Genomic DNA, 19,313 nt, shown 5'->3' with positions numbered 1-19,313 from the left:
AAGTACTTGTAGTAGTGGTGGTGCTTTATGTTTCTTTTGTCATCAATAAGCTTGCACCAGGACATTTGCAGGATTATTTTTCTTTTGCACTTGAATATGCCATTTAGCATACCTGCCCGCTTAACATACATCTGCCCAACCATAACCTCATAGTCTTCAATATGTTGCTAACTGACTGCTCCATACTCTTCCTATCTTTTCAATTCATTTAAAGGAACAATGGTGATTCATGTCCATGTATTACACTGGCACATTTCTCTGTGTGTCTACTTTGATACTTATAAAAATGTAATCGATGTTAAACATTTTGGTTCTGTATAACATTAAAGAGCTTATCATTATCTGTGTGATTCTTTCACAGTGTGAGCTCCTCTTTATCCACTTTGAAGTACATATTTCGGTATTATAATTTTCCTTTTGATAGGAAATATTTCAGTATTTTTTGCAGTACAGTGCAGAAGAAAGAGCCAAGAGCTGTGAGCACATAAAGCATTTCATTTGCCCCTAACCTATAGTCTTCTGTATTCAGATTTTTCTAGAAACAATATGGCCAAAGAGCCTGGGATTTGCTTGCAAGACTGGCTTACAGTGATTCATATTGTTGTATCACAACCAGAATTTTTTTCCCTGCTTTGTATTTAATTTTGCATTTTATTATTGTTTTAGGTAATTTTAAGAATTACTTTTGATAATTTATGTAATTTCTATTATTATGGTTATTATTTAAAATGTGTCTTTAAAAGTAACTCCATTCCCTGTAACTTGCCCCAGGAAGTGGGCTACCCTGATGTCACTGCTTCTGGTCCTCCCTCTGCATTTATATTTGATCAGAGAGGGGAACCAAACAGTGAATCATCGAGTCTATGAAGAGTATTGTTTTTCTTTTAATATTGTTACATTTTATGGATTTTCACTTTAATGTTTGGACTCTGATAACTGGGCTGTTTATTTTGACTTGTTTGCTTTGTATTGCCCTATAGGCCAATCATTTTTGAGGTTTTAGTCTTTTTTATTTTTTATTACTTGATCTTCACTTTATAAATTTTCCCATTAGTTTTTCTTTACAACCCAGAATTGCCCATGTTTGTCTCTCTTGTGAGATATTTTTGATATGCACTCACCACCCACTTTTTAAGTGTACCTGTTCAACTGTTTTGTAAAGCACATATCTAATCACCCAATCACATAGCAGCAACTCAATGCATTCAGGCATGTAGACATTGTCAAGTTCAAAATGAGCATCAGATAGGGAAGTTAGGTGATTTAAGTGACTTTGAATGTGGCATGGTTGTTGGTTCCAGGTGGGATTATCTGAGTATTTCAGAAACTGCTGATTTACTGGGATTTTCATGCAGAATCGTCTCTGGGGTTTACAGCAAATGGTCAGAAAAAGGTACAACACCCTGTGAGTAGCAGTTCTCTGGGTGAAAATGTCTAGTTGATGAGAATGGCCAGACTTGTTCAAGCTGATAGAAAGACAACAGTAACTCGAATAACCAATCATTACAACCGAGGTAAGTAGAAGAGCATCTCTGAGCACACATGTCGAACCTTGAAGCAGATGGGCTACAGCAGGAGACCACACCGGGTGTCACACCTGTCAGATAAAAACAGGCAACTGAGGCTGCAATTTGCACAAGGTTACTAAAATCAGACAACAGAAGATTGCAAAAACTTTTGCCTGGTGTGATGATTCTTGATTTCTGCTGTGACATTCACATGGTAGGATCAGAATTTGCCATTGTCACGCATGCGTGCATAGGAAGCCACATAAAGAACCAACGAACAGCATAATATATCGTGCCAGGGGTCAAATGTGGGGTACTAACCTTTCTTTTTTTTATCTCCACAGAAAGACAGAAACAACGCTGCCGTAATTTGACCTGGATTCCCTAACCACGCGCTACCACTTCTGCATTCCTTTCCTTCCTCTGGTCCACTTTTGATGACATCATGGCTCCCATACAGTACCTCGGTTCTTTCCCAGCATTCCATCCACCAATTTCTGGTCCCACCCCATAAATGGCTCCTCTTATCATATGCACTTTGTCTGTTGTAACGCTGAAAAGCCATATCACTGACCGTGGTTGTTTTTTTGCAAAACTGTACAGTATATGGGGCCGTAAACCCCAAATCTTTATGCTTTTGTCTCTTTTTATTACACCATCAACAACATGAAAGCATGGCTCTATCCTGCCTTGTATCAACGGTTCAGGCTGGTGGTGGAAGTGGTATAATGGTGTGGGAGATATTTTCTTGGCATCCATTGGGCCCCTCTGTATGAACTGAGCATCTTTTAAATGCCACAGCCTATCTGAGTATTGTTGCTGACCTTGTCCATCCCTTTATGAATGCAGTGTACCCGTCTTCTGATGGTTCCTTCCAGCAGGATAACATGCCATATCACAAACCTCAGATCTTCTCAAACTCTCCACAGTCACCAGATCTCAATCCAATAGAGCACCTTTGCTATGTGGTGGAACGGGAGATTTACATTATAGATGTGCAGCCAACAAATCCGAAGCAGCTACATGATGCTATCATGTCAATATGGACCAAAATCCCTGAGGAATGTCTCCAGAACCTTTTTGAATCTATGCCACAAAGAATTACGGCAATAGAGAGTCCAATCTCGTACTAGCAACATGTACTTCTTAAAATGGCAGGTTAGTGTATTTTTGGGCATTCTTTGTATTTTGGCCTGGGTAGGCCAAAGCCTGCAAGTAGCATTTGGGAACTGGTAGCCTTGAGGTGAGCAGGTTGAATATGGTCGGGACGGTGTTGTGGAGAATTTTGGAGATACCGTCTCTTTTTGCCATGTTTATGTCTCCAGTTCACAACACATTTACGTAATTATATATATATATTTTTCATATTTTTAAATTCTCTGATACAATGTTTAAAATGCAAATATTAAAATGGGTCCCAAATTCTTATGATAATACATCAATTAAACTAAAAGCAGCTTTAGACAGCCAGTCAGATTATATATGGTGAAAAAAATAAAAGGAAAAGCAGACTACCTCATAGGACAGAAATCACTAACCCCAAACTGTAGAACTCTATACCAAATTATTGATTGCGTCACAAAACTAACAAAGTTTACAGACTCCGAACATGTTTTTTCTTAACTGACAGTGCCTGGCTGGCCATCCACTGTTTCAGGGTTGCTTTGTTCACCTGAAGTGCTCTTTCACAGTATGGATACATAACCAAAGCAAACTGCCTGGCTAGTGTCTTGACATGGGTATGAACTTTGCAATCACAAGATATCTGATTGATCAGGCTTGGCCACTGTCAAATAGAATCAATGTGATTGGTGATAAGCGGTGCACTGATGTACCCATTGAGGCACTGAGCAATGTCATACAAGTTAGGATATTGAGAAATCATTCATATTTTAAGTGTTACTTTAAGAGTAATTGGGGAATATTAAATGAGGGCCAATGTAAAGGGCTGTCCGAGGAAATACAGAATATCTGGACACTGCCTGTTGCACTGAGCTGCACTACAAAAAGGACAAAATAGTCTGTTATCAGGCTGAGTTTCAGCACATGCACATGATGGAAAGTGTTTTTTTTTTTTTTGGTTGTTTTGTTTTTACTAACACTTAAGAACACTCTCGGAGCCCGCATCTCATTATTTTCTGACAGGGAGAGAAGCAAGTAAACAATACGGCTTGGTGGGGGACTGTATTTGTTGGTGGTTAGAATCTGAGTAGGGCAAGACATCCTTTTGGATAATTGGAGCAGGAGTATTTTGTGTTGCCTTAAATTTCAAAACTTTAGGCTTCTCCCATTGTTCACTCCTTTCTTATGGCTATAATGCATATTAAGATGGTACCTAGAAGTGTAACTTTAATACAACATAATATATATCTAGTATGTTTCTCATGTTAATTCCAAGAAAATGCTTGTCTTATTTTAGAACTGGACAATTTAAATATGGTACACTTTTGCTGACAATAGCTTAGCTTTCATGAATGAATAGTGTGCTCGTGTGCTGCCAATTCCACCAAAGGGCACCCAGGAAGAGGCTTTAAAAATACCCACACTGCTTTAGCTCCCTGCAAATTCTACTACCACTCTAATGTACTTCGAACCAAATTAAAAAGAGAGCTGACAGAGGCTAACAGTGCATGAAAATCACAATGTACACTTTCATTTACACTGTCATTCAATCAATCAACCTCTTATTTCATATAACAGTCTCCACTGAAATTCAGACAGAGCTTTAGATAAATTAGTTTTATGGAATGTAGACAGCCACATTGGCAGATTAGAATTCTGTAGCCATCAGACACACAGGAGAGACTGTGAAAAAAGTTTGAGGTGAGTGGATACTCCAGATATTGAAAGTCATCAGTAATCATTTTTTTGGGAGGGATGTTATTTATATGTCTTATCTCTATTCATGTATTATTTGCAGGGTTAATGTTAATGACCGTATTTTTGTTATAAGTCTGTTTTATATCATTCAGATATGACAGGGTCTGGAATGGGAGCTCAGTTCTTCCAGATAATTCACTTGGGTTAAGCTAGGGACTGCCACAAATAAGTCATGCATCATGCTTGCCATAATATGACAACAGTCAGAAAGGCTCAGTTTCTGGAAACAGTGGGATGTTATCTGCAGAGTTGTGGCTCTCTTTGCACCAGTTAATCCCTCAGGGCCACAGTCTAACAATCTACAGATGCAAGGCTCACTTTATAGTTCTCATTATCCACCTTTGCTGAGTGTGTTCAAAATGTTGTCTTGGTGTGAGGTATAATCACGGACAACAGCTGGCCACTTGTTCTGCCTAGTAAAAGAGTTCAGACTCTCTCAACCTCTGCTCCTTAGGGACAAGCTGACTGAGATGGGAGTAGACTCACACCTTGTGGCATTGATCGTGGACTTTCTTAAAGACAGACCTCAGTATGTGCGTCTCGGGAACTGCAGGTCTGATATTGTGGTCAGCAACACAGGAGCACCGCAGGGGACTGTACTTTCTCCAGTCCATTTCAGCTTATATACATCGGACTTCCAATACAACTCGGAATCCTGCCACGTGCAAAAGTTTGCAGACGACACTGCTATCATGGGCTGCATCAGGAGTGGGCAGGAGGAAGAGTATAGGAAACTAATCAAGGACTTTGTTAAATGATGCAATTCAAACCACCTACAACTGAACACCAGCAAAACCAAGTAGCTGGTGGTGGATTTTAGGAGGCCAAGGCCCCTCATGGACCCCGTGATCATCAGAGGTGACTGTGTGCAGAGGGTGAAGACCTATAAATACCTGGGAGTGCAGCTGGATGATAAATTGGACTGGACTGCCAATACTGATGCTCTGTGCAAGAGAGGACAGAGTCGACTATACCTCCTTAGAAGACAGGTGTCCTTCAACATCTGCAATAAGATGCTGCAGATGTTCTATCAGACGGTAGTGGCGAGCACCCTCTTCTACGCGGTGGTGTGCTGGGGAGGCAGCATAAAGAAGAGGGATGCCTCACGCCTGGACAAACTGATGAGGAAGGCAGGCTTTATTGTAGGCAGGAGCTGGACAGTTTGATATCCGTGGCAGAGTGAAGGGCGCTGAGCAGACTCCTGTCAATCATGGAGAATCCACTCCATCCACTAAACAGTATCATCTCCAGACAGAGGAGCAGCTTCAGTGACAGACTGCTGTCACTATCCTGGTCCACTGACAGGCTGAGGAGATCGTTCCTCCCACACACTATGTGACTCTTCAATTCCACCCGGGGGGTAAACGTTAATATTATACAAAATTATTGTCTGTCTGTTATACCTTCATCTTTATCACTCTTTAATTTAATATTGTTCTTTATCAGTATGCTGCTGGAGTATGTGAATTTCCACTTGGGATTGAGCTTGTGTGAGCTTGATGGCCATAAATTGTTGGTCTTCATGAAGCAGCATTGTCATCAACTCATCATTACAGCAGATGTTGGCCATTGGAAGTAGTAACATTAATCATACTGTAGTCAAAGATTGAGGCAGGCTTTCACCCTCAGGAGTCTATGACAGAGAAGAAGGTGTCACACATGTGCATGGGAGGCAGCTAAAGGGCATGAATGAGAGTACTTCCATGTCAGACAAGGGGGTGGTGGAGTGTACTAACACTTTCTCTTATTTCTCTGCAGACCAGTTACGGGACATTCCGCCTGACCCCAATGACATCACTTCTGGTCAAGGGGCCAATGATGCCACTTCCAGTCCCATAGCCGTAGATGAAGTCACTTCTGGCCCCGGGCCCAACGACAGCACTTCCGGTTCCAGTCCAACTGATGACATCACTTCCTCCACTCTCTCTTAAAGCCGCCATCTTTGCCCAGCAAATCAGTTCTGTTCTGGACTTCAATCTGTACCACTTCTGTACAATTGTTCATTTCAATTTGCAGCCAGGAAACAATGTACGGGTGGCTGCCCCAAACCTTTTTGTGGCTTTTGTCGAGTTTGTGACAAAGGATGCAGTTATGCGAAGACAAATATCTCAAATTGTATTTAATCAAAAAAGTTTATTAATAAAACAGTACAATTAAATAATGCAAACGTAAAAAAAACTAAGGTCCTGTGATTTTTGTAAAATAATTTTCCTGTTTTAAGATGTATGCTCTGAGATTAAATATTGGACTACCTATTTCAAGATGAGCTAACTTGTTTCAAGTAACTGGACAATCATTCTCCACTGGTATTAAGAATGTTCCACTTATATCAGTGATTTATTCTCTTTTTCCTTGGCCTTCATTTTTCAGTGTGCTAATATTAAGAATGAAAAATAACTGAATTAAAAATTATTTTCTAATATTCAGTGTATTTCCACAGTAGAAATCTAATCTCAAGTAATTTTCTACTTATTTCAAACCTTTGATGCCTATCAGAGCTTTCTTATTTCTAGACTGGAACTAACTTATTTTACGATGTCTTGGGAAGTAAAATGATCTTGCTGCATGGACAGATAATTTCACTAATATTAAGTTATTCTCTCCTGATATTCAGTGTTTATATCTTATTTTTTAGCTAAGCTTTTTTGCAGTGATACCCAAAGCTCCTATTATATGCAGTAGAGTAGTTCAGGATCACCAGGGTTGGAGCACTAGGAGCAAGGCAGAAGTTGCAGTATAGTGGATGAGGTACAAGACCATTACAGGGACAAGATAAATACATATATTTAAAAAAAAGATTTCCAAGTTTGGCTATTCTAAGTATAAAAAATTAAGAAACATAAAAATAAACAGATAACAGGGTGCTTATCACAAATATAAATGCAAAAAATATCTAAAGCAACAGACCAAGTATATTTATAGAATAATTGTTCACTTCATTTTATTATAAAAAAAAATAACAGGAAATAATGTAATATCATCCCAGTATAGACAGCTGTAGTGGATGGCCACCCATAGCAGGGCTCAATTCATCCACAATCATATGAGCAGCTCAAATGAGTTTGCAGTGACAGGCACACCAGACGACTGCCACCCATATGGTAACAAAAAATACAGAAAAAGTGATTTGAAAAAAATCAATGTTAAAAAATGTAATAAGAAAAGGAAATTTAGGAAAAAAGTGCCTCTAAGTAAACAGGATCACATACTGTATGGTGAAGTGCACTATTCAAAGAAAAACTGAACTGAAAAAAATAAAAATACTTTAACTAACATGGGGAAGACTAAAAGGGAAAATACAAAAGCAAAAAAGTTGCTATGAATTGAGCCATTTTATTTATTTGTTACAAATATTTTTCCTATTGCCCTACTGTGCTTTTTGGAGGCTCCAAACATCAGATAATCAATATTATTTATAACATGAAGTGGGCGGCATGGCTGCTGCCTCGCAGTTAGGAGACCCGGGTTCGCTTCCCGGGTCCTCCCTGCGTGGAGTTTGCATGTTCTCCCGTGTCTGTGTGGGTTTCCTCCGGGCGCTCCGGTTTCCTCCCACAATCCAAAGACATGCAGGTTAGGTGGATTGGCGATTCTAAATTGGCCCTAGTGTGTGCTTGGTGTGTTTGTGTGTGTCCTGCGGTGGGTTGGCACCCTGCCCAGGATTGGTTCCTGCCTTGTGCCCTGTGTTGGCTGGGATTGGCTCCAGCAGACCCCCGTGACCCTGTATTCGGATTCAGCGGGTTAGAAAATGGATGGATGGATAACATGAAGTAGACTGACTTATTCACTCACTCATCAATAAAAACACCATTTCACCATTTAGTTAAAAACCTGAGATTTGTCAGTATGGCACATGTAAGTCAGTAGGTATCCACTAAAAAAGCATGTAGATGCATCAATATTTAGGGGTAAACTCCTTTTCCCCCATAATAGGAAAACTAAATACCCAAAAATCTCAAAAATAACCTGACAGATTTTTTAGCCAACATTTGTTTTTTATTTGTCGATATCTGTTAATATTATGCTAACATGCATGCTCCTGATCCCACAGAAAGTATGCTTTATATAAATGAAGAATGTAGTGACAGGCCACACGAATAGCATCAGTAATCATTAGGGTGGATGGATGACTGTAGATATGGTGGTGTCCTGGACCAGAACAAAGGGAGATGTGATCACGTTGTAAAATAGAAAGCGAAAGATCAGCGAAGCTCAAGGAAGACACAAAGCTCAGTGATTAATGCTGCTTTACACTGTTGAGTACCAGTACTCTTAGTGGAATACTGGCTCTCACCTTGGTAATTCATTAAGCTTCGTTGACCCCCAGTCTATGGTGCTGTTGCTGAATACCAAACCCCCTTCCACTTTCACTCTTTGATTGGCACCCATTTTTCAATTGTGATGCTGCAAACTCTGAGGTCTTAGATAGTGACGCTTGGATTTCTTATGGGGAAATACTCCACCCTCCCCACTGTTCATGTTAATACATCAGAGTAAGTGTACTGGCACTCCTTGCATGTTGTGAGTGATCGTGCTATGCTTTTGTTCTCTGGCGCAGGTTCAGCCATAGAGAAAACTTACTTCAAACAGCAGGCAGATACTAAAAAAAAATACACACACACTTTCAAACAACTTAAAAGTTTACCTGTGCAGTACGACCTGCAGACATAGTGTGTAACTCATATATCACACAGTGTTATAAGGCTTCAAAGCCAGCTCACTTAGGTAGTATTTTGTTCTCAGTCCTATGCAGACTGTCTGTGGCTCCGTTCTTGCCTCCCTTCAAGAGAAGAATATCTTGAAGTTCTTCTAATATGAAGGAATTGTCACTGGAGCAAAACAACTAAGAAGTTGTCAGGTTTGCTGTGTGTGTGAATAAAGTTCTAATACTGAATAAAGCTCCAACACTGTTCCTTATGTTTCTCACTTCTCTTCTGGTTGTCTTTTTGTGCAACTCAGACATCCAAACGTGACAATATACATTCATATCTGTGGATTTTAAAGGGGCTTACATACACCTAATGAAAATCGCAAAAAGAAATACTGCACTTGAGTTAATGGCTTAGAGAGCTGAAAATTGTAAAAATCTTTTATTGATAATAATATATTATCACACACGCGCGAGTAGGGGGCCGCGGACGGACCTTAATACGATCGGGAAGACATATGCCAGGAGGAAGTGGCGGGGTACTAACCTTTCTCTCTTTGTTTCCTACAGAAGAAAAGATGCACCGCCGCCATGACTCTGCCTCCTATAGTTTCCCTCACTACGTTACTTCCGCCCTTCCTCTGTCCTCCACCTATGATGTCTTCGATCCCATCATCCACCACGGCTCCTTCCCAGCATTCCTCCACTTCCGGACCCTCCTCCATAAATACTTCTCCGACGCCATCTTACTTTGTCAACTGTTTGAATGTGTTTCTCGACTTTGACCTTGAATTTTGTTGTTACTGAAATTGTGGATTATTTTTCAGTATACGGGGCCAGAAACCCCAAATCTTTGTTTATTTGTCCTTTCTTTAAAATAAACTGATTACCCTTTTCAATTCAAAAGAATACACTTTCCTGTAAAACTATGTTTTGCAATAACCATCAACCAAAGCCAAGTCACTAGGAATAGCAGGAACTGATAATCATCATGGACAATTGCATATGGCATATTTAAGTGTAAGCAGCTCCAGTGATCTAATAACATTATTATTATTTGGGGGTTCCCCCCTGCTACACTACGTGCCAGCCACTTGACATCTCTGCCGCTCGCATTGTAAAGAGGGGGCCTCAATGCACCCCAAGGAGACACAGTCAATCCTCCGAAACCCCCTCTTAAACAGTGATACAACTGGAAACAAATACAGTTTTTTTTTTTACCTCCTCTTTGCTTGATCTGCTGCTGGCTTGCTGCTGCCGTGCCACATGATCTGCATGTCGCGCGGCACTTCGAACATTTAAATGCCTGTACAGCAGCTGCCCTACTCTTTGTCTTTTATTTCTGGCCCCGGGCGTGGTTAAATCTCTTGGCACAAAGTCTCATCTCGTGGGACATCAGTTCTTGATATTTTTTAGTTTATAATTTAAAAACGGCTGCGGTGGGCTGGTGCCTGCCTGGGGTTTGATTCCTGCCTTGCGCCCTGTGTTGGTTGGGATTGGCTCCAGCAGAACCCCAGTGACCCTGTAGTTAGGATGTAGTGGGTTGGATGATGGATGGATGGAATTTAAAAATCTGAAAATCTAACAACATCACATTTAAGTTAGATAAGTTTTGAAAAGAATGATACCAACATATATATGTAGTTTTTAAAATAAGCGTGACATAAAATCATTGCACAAAATCGTTGTACTTTTAGGTTTAGGATTTTATATGTAGAGAGTAGATTTGATTGATGTCCAAAGTGACTTATAACATCTAAGATACAATTAGCTACATCTCTTTTGTTTTTCCTGTTGGAGCACAAACAGGTAAAGTGACCGCCGTTATAACACACAGTACTTCAAGCTTTTGGCTTAATGTTTTATCACATTCTTGCATTTGTGTCTTCCATACTCTTTTCATTTTTTCTTCAACACAATTCTTTTATCTTGGATTTCCACATTACACCACGTCTGAGTGTGTTTTCCATTCTCTTTGAATTGAGGACCTGAGAAACCACAGTAAGGATAACCGCTTATCTTTGCCATCCATGGGAGGCCTCTATTAATACTCCCCTAGGACAAGGTGCCTAAAATTCATATTCAAGTTTATCATTATTATTGGCAAAATTCACCCCTTTAAATTCCCTTTTATTTGAGGACCATAGGTCTGCATCTGCCATTAGCTATACAAATGAAGAATTTAAGGTAATCTCACTCAATGCTACAAATTTTTCACAAAAGACTGATGTCTACAGAAAGTGAAGGAACACTTTCACAACTGGTGGATGAGCAAAGGAAGGAATTTAGAGAAAAATTGTGCAATTGTTGTATTAATGTAAGCCTAATATAGATTATGGTTTACTTTTATAATGTGCTTGCCTTAGTGAGGTTGGATTATTTAGATAAGTCATAAAATAAGTTTTTGACCAGTACTCGGTGACCACTTTGCAACCAAATGATGGAGTTCATGGTTTTAAAGAATCATTGCAAATGTTTCACTTATGCTCTATTTCAGAGCCCATCACAGGATAACAAGCTCACCACTTCTGACATGGAAGTGGAAACTTAACTCATCCATCTTCTGTTCACACTCTTTCCATTTGGTAAATATGTTAGGCCAATAGAGACTTCACCTACCACCTTCCATAATGACAGTATCTTTGTCAGCAGCCATACTACATTCACTTCAGAAGAGGTCATCCACCTGAAGCTGAGCATGTTCAGACCGGGCCAGTACTTGGATTGGATCAGAAACCATCTAGGAAAAGCTTTGGTTGCTGCTGGAAGACGTGTTGGTAAGGCAAGCAGGAGGCGCTTATCCTGTGGTCTGAATGTGGATTTCAATGCCCCGGTGCAGGGATGGGATGAGACATAAAACCGAGGTCCAGACTTTCTGCGATTAATAAAAATTCCTTGGCATCTTTCATAAAGAGTAGGATATTTCTCGATGTCCAGGCTACATTACCCATCACAACTGGTTATTCTAGCCCCCTAATCATGCTCTTTTCCACATTGCCTAAATGGGGACAAATACAGTATAATCTATCTACCTATGTATCCATCTCACCCCTTCACCACATAACAGCTAATGTGTGGTGAGTGTACTGATGCAAAAATGGCCGCCATTGTACCATCCAGGATGGATGGCACATGTAAATCACTGAGAGTGTCTTGAAAAGCACTACATAAATGCAGTGTCTTCTTCATTTTTTTACTCTGTAACATTACCTAAATTTAGCATTTTGACTTTTGGGTCCCTCACATTCATTTGTTGAATATGTCAAAGTCTTTTGTTAAACTGATTGTTTGAGGCCAATGAAAATTCTGGTTACTCTTATCTTTATGTTGAATGTTTTTATTTTTAATTGGATATTTATTTTGTATGAGTTACATCAAAGTAAAAACCTTGCAACTGTTTTTGTTAAAGTATTAAATTAGAAATGTGGTACTTCTGTGTTGTGTTTATCATTGGTTTTTGTTTTTTGGGGGGTGAATGGAATTCTCTGTTTTGTTTCACCCATATATTTGTAATTATCTTCAGCACTTTGGACCTGTGTATGGAGCTACAGTATATGTTTTAAATTAAAAAAACTATTTTTGTCCCTACTGAAAGCCCAGTAATTGGATTAATGATAAGACAGTTTGTTTATCTATATTGCCACCGAATTTCCTACATCAATTCTCTGAAAAGAATATTGTTCAGAAAAAAATATGTTTTTATTTTCATCTGTGAAGTGTTTTTCAGTCACAATGAATCATCACTCTTTCTGGCACAGGAAAAAAAATCTAAACTCATTCCTATGCAAAAAAATCTATTCTCTGCTTAAGAAGTAATTCTGTTAAAGTGGTCTGCTACTCATTTGAACTTAATGCCACCTATAACCTATTCATTACCTATTTATTATTTCTAGACTCATCAGCATTGTATTGATCTCGTTTGGATCAATCGTAGGCTCCCCTGCTGTTGGCCACTGCTTCAATGAAAAAAAAGCCAAATTTCTCTCACACTCTTTGATTTCTGTAAATAATGAACATCATACAATGCCAAGGATAGAGGGAATGATTTTCAGTTTATCCCTTGTTTAACATGAAATAATAAACACGGGCTGGAATGCAGTGTTTTATTGTACAAAAAGTGCATCATTGGAAAGAGCAATGGCTTTGATCAGAAAATAAATGGAGTGCTATCATACACTCAAAAAATAAGATATAAGAGTTGGAAAAAAATAAAGTCAACCCAGGTGTATAAATTATTTGAACGGTGACCACAGTAATATTTCAGCCTGCTGTGAAATTCCATTTATTTTTGCTTGCACCTAATGCTTACATGGTGAAATCTTCACGTACATAATTAATTTTCATTTGTGTTCTCAGCAGTCATGGTATAATTTGATTAAGGAAAAAATAGAGGCAATCTGCTCAAATCTAGACGTGCATTATTTAAAACTTCAATATTGTCCCTCGACTTAAATTTCAACTGCTGTATAGCAGAAGGCTAGTTATTTCAAAGGGTGATTCTGCTAGCTGTTCATCCCCTTAACAGTGCAAGTTACCATTTCTCCTAACCGACTATTTGACCATTTTCATTTCTCTTGTTAACGAAATAATCTGATTATTAAATAATCAATTCTGAGAACAATGTGTAAAATAAAGAAACTTGAAGCATATAACTAGTAATTAGTCTTTCACATTGTAGGTTGTGTGTTCAACAAATGGCTTAATGATGCAAAACAAAATCCGGAACACTAACATATACAGTTCTGCAGAATTAAGAAATATAACAGGATTCTGCTACTTGCTTCTTTGCCAATGAAAAACTACTCTTTTTCATAGCAAGTAAACAAGGGATTTACAATATTTTTTTTTATATACAGCTTATTTATTACAAAAGGAGAACAACTGTAAAATACATATAGCTTATAAATGGATCATTGTTAGATGCCAGGAGAGCTTAGAAGTCCACAATTTTACCCAACAAGCACCAAAAGAAGCTATCCAAATCCAGGATAACGATGATATAAATCTGTGAAATGGCATGCATAATAATAGTGACTGACAATAATAAGGCCAGAAAACAAAGTTAATATTATGTAGTAAGAGAGAGGAAGGCAAATTTTAATAGCAGGGATGGTGGAACTCATAGATGAAGGGTCAGCAATTAAAATGCCAATGGTGGCATCTTCAGCAGTATGCAAAATACCCTGTGGTAATCATGGGGTCTTATTAGTGCTTCGTTGTTGGCTGAGCACTGAGATCTTACTTTGGTACTTTGGAATATACAATTAGGTATGCAGGCTCATGGACATCCCTAATTCTGAAATGCATGGGACCAGACATAATTTGAGTTTTTGGTATTTTAGTATTTTGGAACATTTACATCTTCCAAAAATACTCTAGCACAGAATAAGTACAGAAGCCCCCTCTATTCCTCTAGTTTTTCACTTTAAACCACTGGGGTTTCAAGGAGTGCACAAAAGACACTGAGCAAAAGGCTTGATGCTGGGAAAAATAGTTGTTATCTATTCAGTAGCACATGGCACTAAATTTATATATTGTAACGAGCGTGACGGCAGAAGATACAGACACATGCACAGACCACTGCAGCTCTTTGGCTCCATGCGTTTCAGAAGTACTTCAGTCTGCTGTGAAATTTTTCTGCCATTTTGATTATTAAGTCACTGTATGGCATAACAGTAGCAAATAGTGTTTAGAGAAGGTTTGTGGTCTATGGATATTCTATGTGTTAAAATGCTGCAGCTACAATTAGGTCCATAAATATTTGGACAGAGACAACTTTTTTCTAATTTTGGTTCTGTACATTACCATAATGAAGTTTACATTAAACAACTCAGATGCAGTTGAAGTGCAGACTTTCAGCTTTAATTCAGTGGGTTGAACAAAAGATTGCATAAAATGTGAGGAACTAAAGCATTTTTTAACACAATCCCTTTATTTCAGGGGCTCAAAAGTAATTGGACAAATTAAATAACTGGAAATAAAATGTTCATTTCTAATACTTGGTTGAAAACCCTTTGCTGGCAATGACAGCCTGAAGTCTTGAACTCATGGACATCACCAGATGCTGGGTTTCCTCCTTTTTAATGCTCTGCCAGGCCTTTACTGCAGCGGCTTTCAGTTGCTGTTCGTTTGTGGGCCTTTCTGTCTGAAATTTAGTCATCAACAAGTGAAATGCATGCTCAATTGGGTTAAGATCAGGTGACTGACTTGGCCATTCAAGAATTTTCCACTTCTTTGCTTTAATAAACTCCTAGGTTGCTTTGGCTGTATGTTTTGGGTCATTGTCCATCTGTATCATGAAACCCTGCCCAATCAATTTGACTGCATTTAGCTGGATTTGAGCAGACAGTATGTCTCTGAACACCTCAGAATTCATTCGGCTGCTTCTGTCCTGTGTCACATCATCAATAAACACTAGTATCCCAGTGCCACTGGCAGCCATGCACGCCCAAGCTATCACACTGCCTCCACCGTGTTTTACAGATGATGTTGTATGCTTTGGATAATGAGCTGTTCCACGTCTTCTCCATACTTTTTTCTTACCATCATTCTGGTAGAGGTTGATCTTGATTTAATCTGTCCAAAGAATGTTTTTCCAGAACTGTGCTGGCTTTTTTAGATGTTCTTTAGCAAAGTCCAATCTAGCCTTTCTATTCTTGAGGTTTATGAGTGGCTTGCACCTTGCAGTGCACCCTCTGTATTTACTTTCATGCAGTCTTCTCTTTATGGTAGACTTGGATATCGAGACGCCTACCCCCTGGAGAGTGTTGTTCACTTGGTTGGCTGTTGTGAAGGGGTTTCTCTTCACCATGGAAATGATTCTACGATCATCCACCACTGTTGTCTTCCGTGGACGTCCAGGTCTTTTTGCGTTGCTGAGTTCACCAGTGCTTGCTTTCTATCTCAGGTTGTACCAAACTGTAGAGTTTGCCACTCGTAATATTGTAGCAATTTCTCGGATGGGTTTTTTCTGTTTTTGCAGCTTAAGGATGGCTTCTTTCTCCTCCATGGAGAGCTCCTTTGACCGCATGTTGTCTGTTCACAGCAAAATCTTCCACATGCAAGCACCACACCTCAAAACAACTCTTTTATCTGCTTAATTGATAATGACGTAACGACGGACTTGAACACACCTGCCCATGAAATAGCCTTTGAGTCAATTGTCCAATTACTTTTGAGCCCTTGAAATGAAGGGATTGTGTTAAAAAAAATGCTTTAGTTCCCTCACATTTTTATGCAATCTTTTTGTTCAACCCACTGAATTAAAGCTGAAAGTCTGCACTTCGACTGCATCTGAGTTGTTTCATTTAAAATTCATTGTGGTAATGTACAGAACCAAAATCAGAAAAAAGTTGTCTCTGTCTAAATATTTATGGACCTAACTACACAGTATATTCTGGCAAATTTTGCATTTCCAATTAGACAGTGATGTTACCTACAGTATCTGTAGTTATACGGTTGGAAGTGCAGTCAGAAGGTGAATGCTGTGTGGACTCTTGTTGTTCAATTGATGTTGTTAGGCTCATTTACTGATTTGGTTCTTTTGAGAACTGAAATCTGCATCCCCTGTGGCCCTTTGTTATCATTTATCTTAACGGCAGGTCTTTTCTCCTCCTTTTGACATGGTGTGATAATTTGTTTACTTCAAATGCATATTTTTCAGTTCAGATTTTCTTGAGCATAGCTGCCAATTCTTGCAGCCTTACATTGACTCCTACACTGTCATAGCAGAATAACAGCAGTTTCTATTTCAGATATTAGAATTTCATATTAGAGATGTTCAACATGTGTAGACCCCCATTAGTTTAAATATGGATATCTTAAATAAATGAAGCACATCATACAGATTACAAAGTTACAAATTAAAGGCATGCTGCTTTGTACTTCTGACCAGTGTGATGCAGGACGGACACTTTTTAGGACATGTATGCAACCTCTGCGTAGACCAATTGAAAATGCCAACCTACTTGCTCATTTCAGCAGCAGTGAAACTTTTGGTTTGGGACATTTTCATTGCTATGTTTGTAGATCCAAAATTTATCAGCAGAGATCTTCATTTTCTTTTATTCCTTTTAGTGAAGAGTCACATTAACTATAGAGCTATATAGAGCAGTGCTGAAGCTTTGCGTAGTTAGAAGTGTGAACAGCATAGGCAGGATAAAAATAAAAGGAAACACCTGAACAATGAATTTAGGTTTGAGACTGTTTTCTCAGCTGGTATTAAGTGGTTTATAGTACAAAAATTGTGTTTATAAAATGCATTTTCAGAAATCCCATACATTTTCTTTTTAGGCTTTCATGTGATCCAAAGGGTTTATTTCAGATTATTTTTTCAGTTTATTTTTGTATAGCCCAAAATCACACAGGAAGTGCTGCAATGGGCTTTAACAGGCCCTGCCTTTTGACAGCCCCCCAGCCTTGACTCTCTAAGAAGACAAGGAAAAACTCCCAAAAAAACTTTGTAGTGAAAAATGGAAGAAACCTTGGGAAAGGCAGTTCAAAGAGAGACCCCTTTCCAGGTAGGTTGGGCGTGCAGTGGGTGTCAAAAGAAGGGGGTCAATACAATACAATACACAGAACAGAACAATCCTCAATACAGCATAAAAATAAAAAATTTAGAAGTATGGAGCAGAATTTAACAGTAGATGATATCACATAATAAGATTTGGATATTTTTAGAGTCCTGGAGACCTCATCCATTAAGCTGCCTCCCCATTTGGCCATTTCACGGCTGAAACATTGCTCAGCCAGCCAATCCGATGAAAGGACCCCTTTTCCCATATTTGAGGGTGCTGGGCTAACCCACCCTTGGCCTGTATTTCCTACCTTAGTCTTCAATCTAGATATGAATATTGAGACAGGTGGAGCCTCAGGAATATGCATGGGAAGAGGGTAGCCCAGAGATTAGGAGACACAAAGCTGAATAAGAGTTTACCAAGAGCTGCAAAACCTCCCTTCCCTCATTCACTGGTTAATAGTCCTGTCTTTTACTCAGACGTTTGTTCCTGTGTGAATGTGTTTCCTGTGTGTGCAATATACTGATTTTCTGAAAGTATTTATTTACCAAAATTTTAGAAAAAAATGTTTTGCATGTTGTGAGTATACTACTGGGTGACTTGACATGGATTACGCGACACAATGCAAAATTTTAAAATTGTTTGCTGAGGACTAACGTTGGTCTCCATAGATAACTGTGCTATCAGAAAATGTGTCTCTATTCTCTATGAAAACAAGAGTTTAATTTTCTTTCTTGACCAGCACAATAAGCTATATGGGGTAATTAACAAATAAAACATATAGTTTTAGATGGCTTATTCTTTAAGGTGAGATTAAAAGTAAGTATTGGTTTTTCCAATGTGTGAAACCTCAAGTAGAATCAAAAACCCCTCACAAAACCAGAAAACCTCAGAAAAAAATAAATACCGTATATACTAACGTAAAAGTTGGGTCTTGAAATCCGAAAAATCGATAATAAAATCAGACCCTGACTTAAACACCCGTTCAAAAATGAGGCACTTAATTTTTTTTTTTATATCTTCCTGCCTCCTGTAATCTCGCATCATTTTCTGAAACGCATCGAATTTTGTTGCAGCAGCACAGTTACCAATTTCTTTCACTACTTCAATGACATTTAACATAAAACCAGCTTCATATTTTCTTTTGATTGAACGTTCTATCATAGATAAAGGATGCTGTTATGATAAAGGTGTATGAGGGTGTGTGATACAAAAATCACAAATCAGTGCAAACGTTGTTTTGGAATAGTTTTGGTATTACTGTGTGGTCACGTAGGCACAATAGAGAGAGAGAGAGAGGTTAGGAGCTCACGTGCTGATACAGCGCATTGACGCACCCACGTAGAAAAAAAAGGCAGTGTGCTCCGTGGGCACTCTCTCAGGTGGGTGTTAGCATATCATAATCTCTAGGACCAATAGCATGAATTTTCCGCATTTGACTTATATGACCGACATTATAAAGTAACATAAATTATACTGTAAAATCAAGTCCTGACTTATCCGTGGGAGAACTTATCCACGGGTATATATGGTGTGACAAATTAGGGCTTTTTTCGCACCCTTGTACCCTCAGACACCACGTCATACACCAGATAAAAGTCCAATAATAGGATATATTATAATAATAAAGTACACAAAGCACGCTCCTCTCCACAATTCTCCAATAAATCAAAAACAATCACAATCCTCCTCTCCCAGATGCTTAGCCACCCTGCCTCCCAACTCAGCTCGTCTGTCTGGGATTTTCCAGAGTCCTTTATACTC

This window comes from Polypterus senegalus, chromosome 17, assembly GCF_016835505.1.
Source record: "Polypterus senegalus isolate Bchr_013 chromosome 17, ASM1683550v1, whole genome shotgun sequence".
NCBI lineage: Eukaryota > Metazoa > Chordata > Cladistia > Polypteriformes > Polypteridae > Polypterus > Polypterus senegalus.
The sequence above is the reverse complement of the archived record's forward strand: the minus strand, read 5'-3'. Positions refer to the sequence as shown.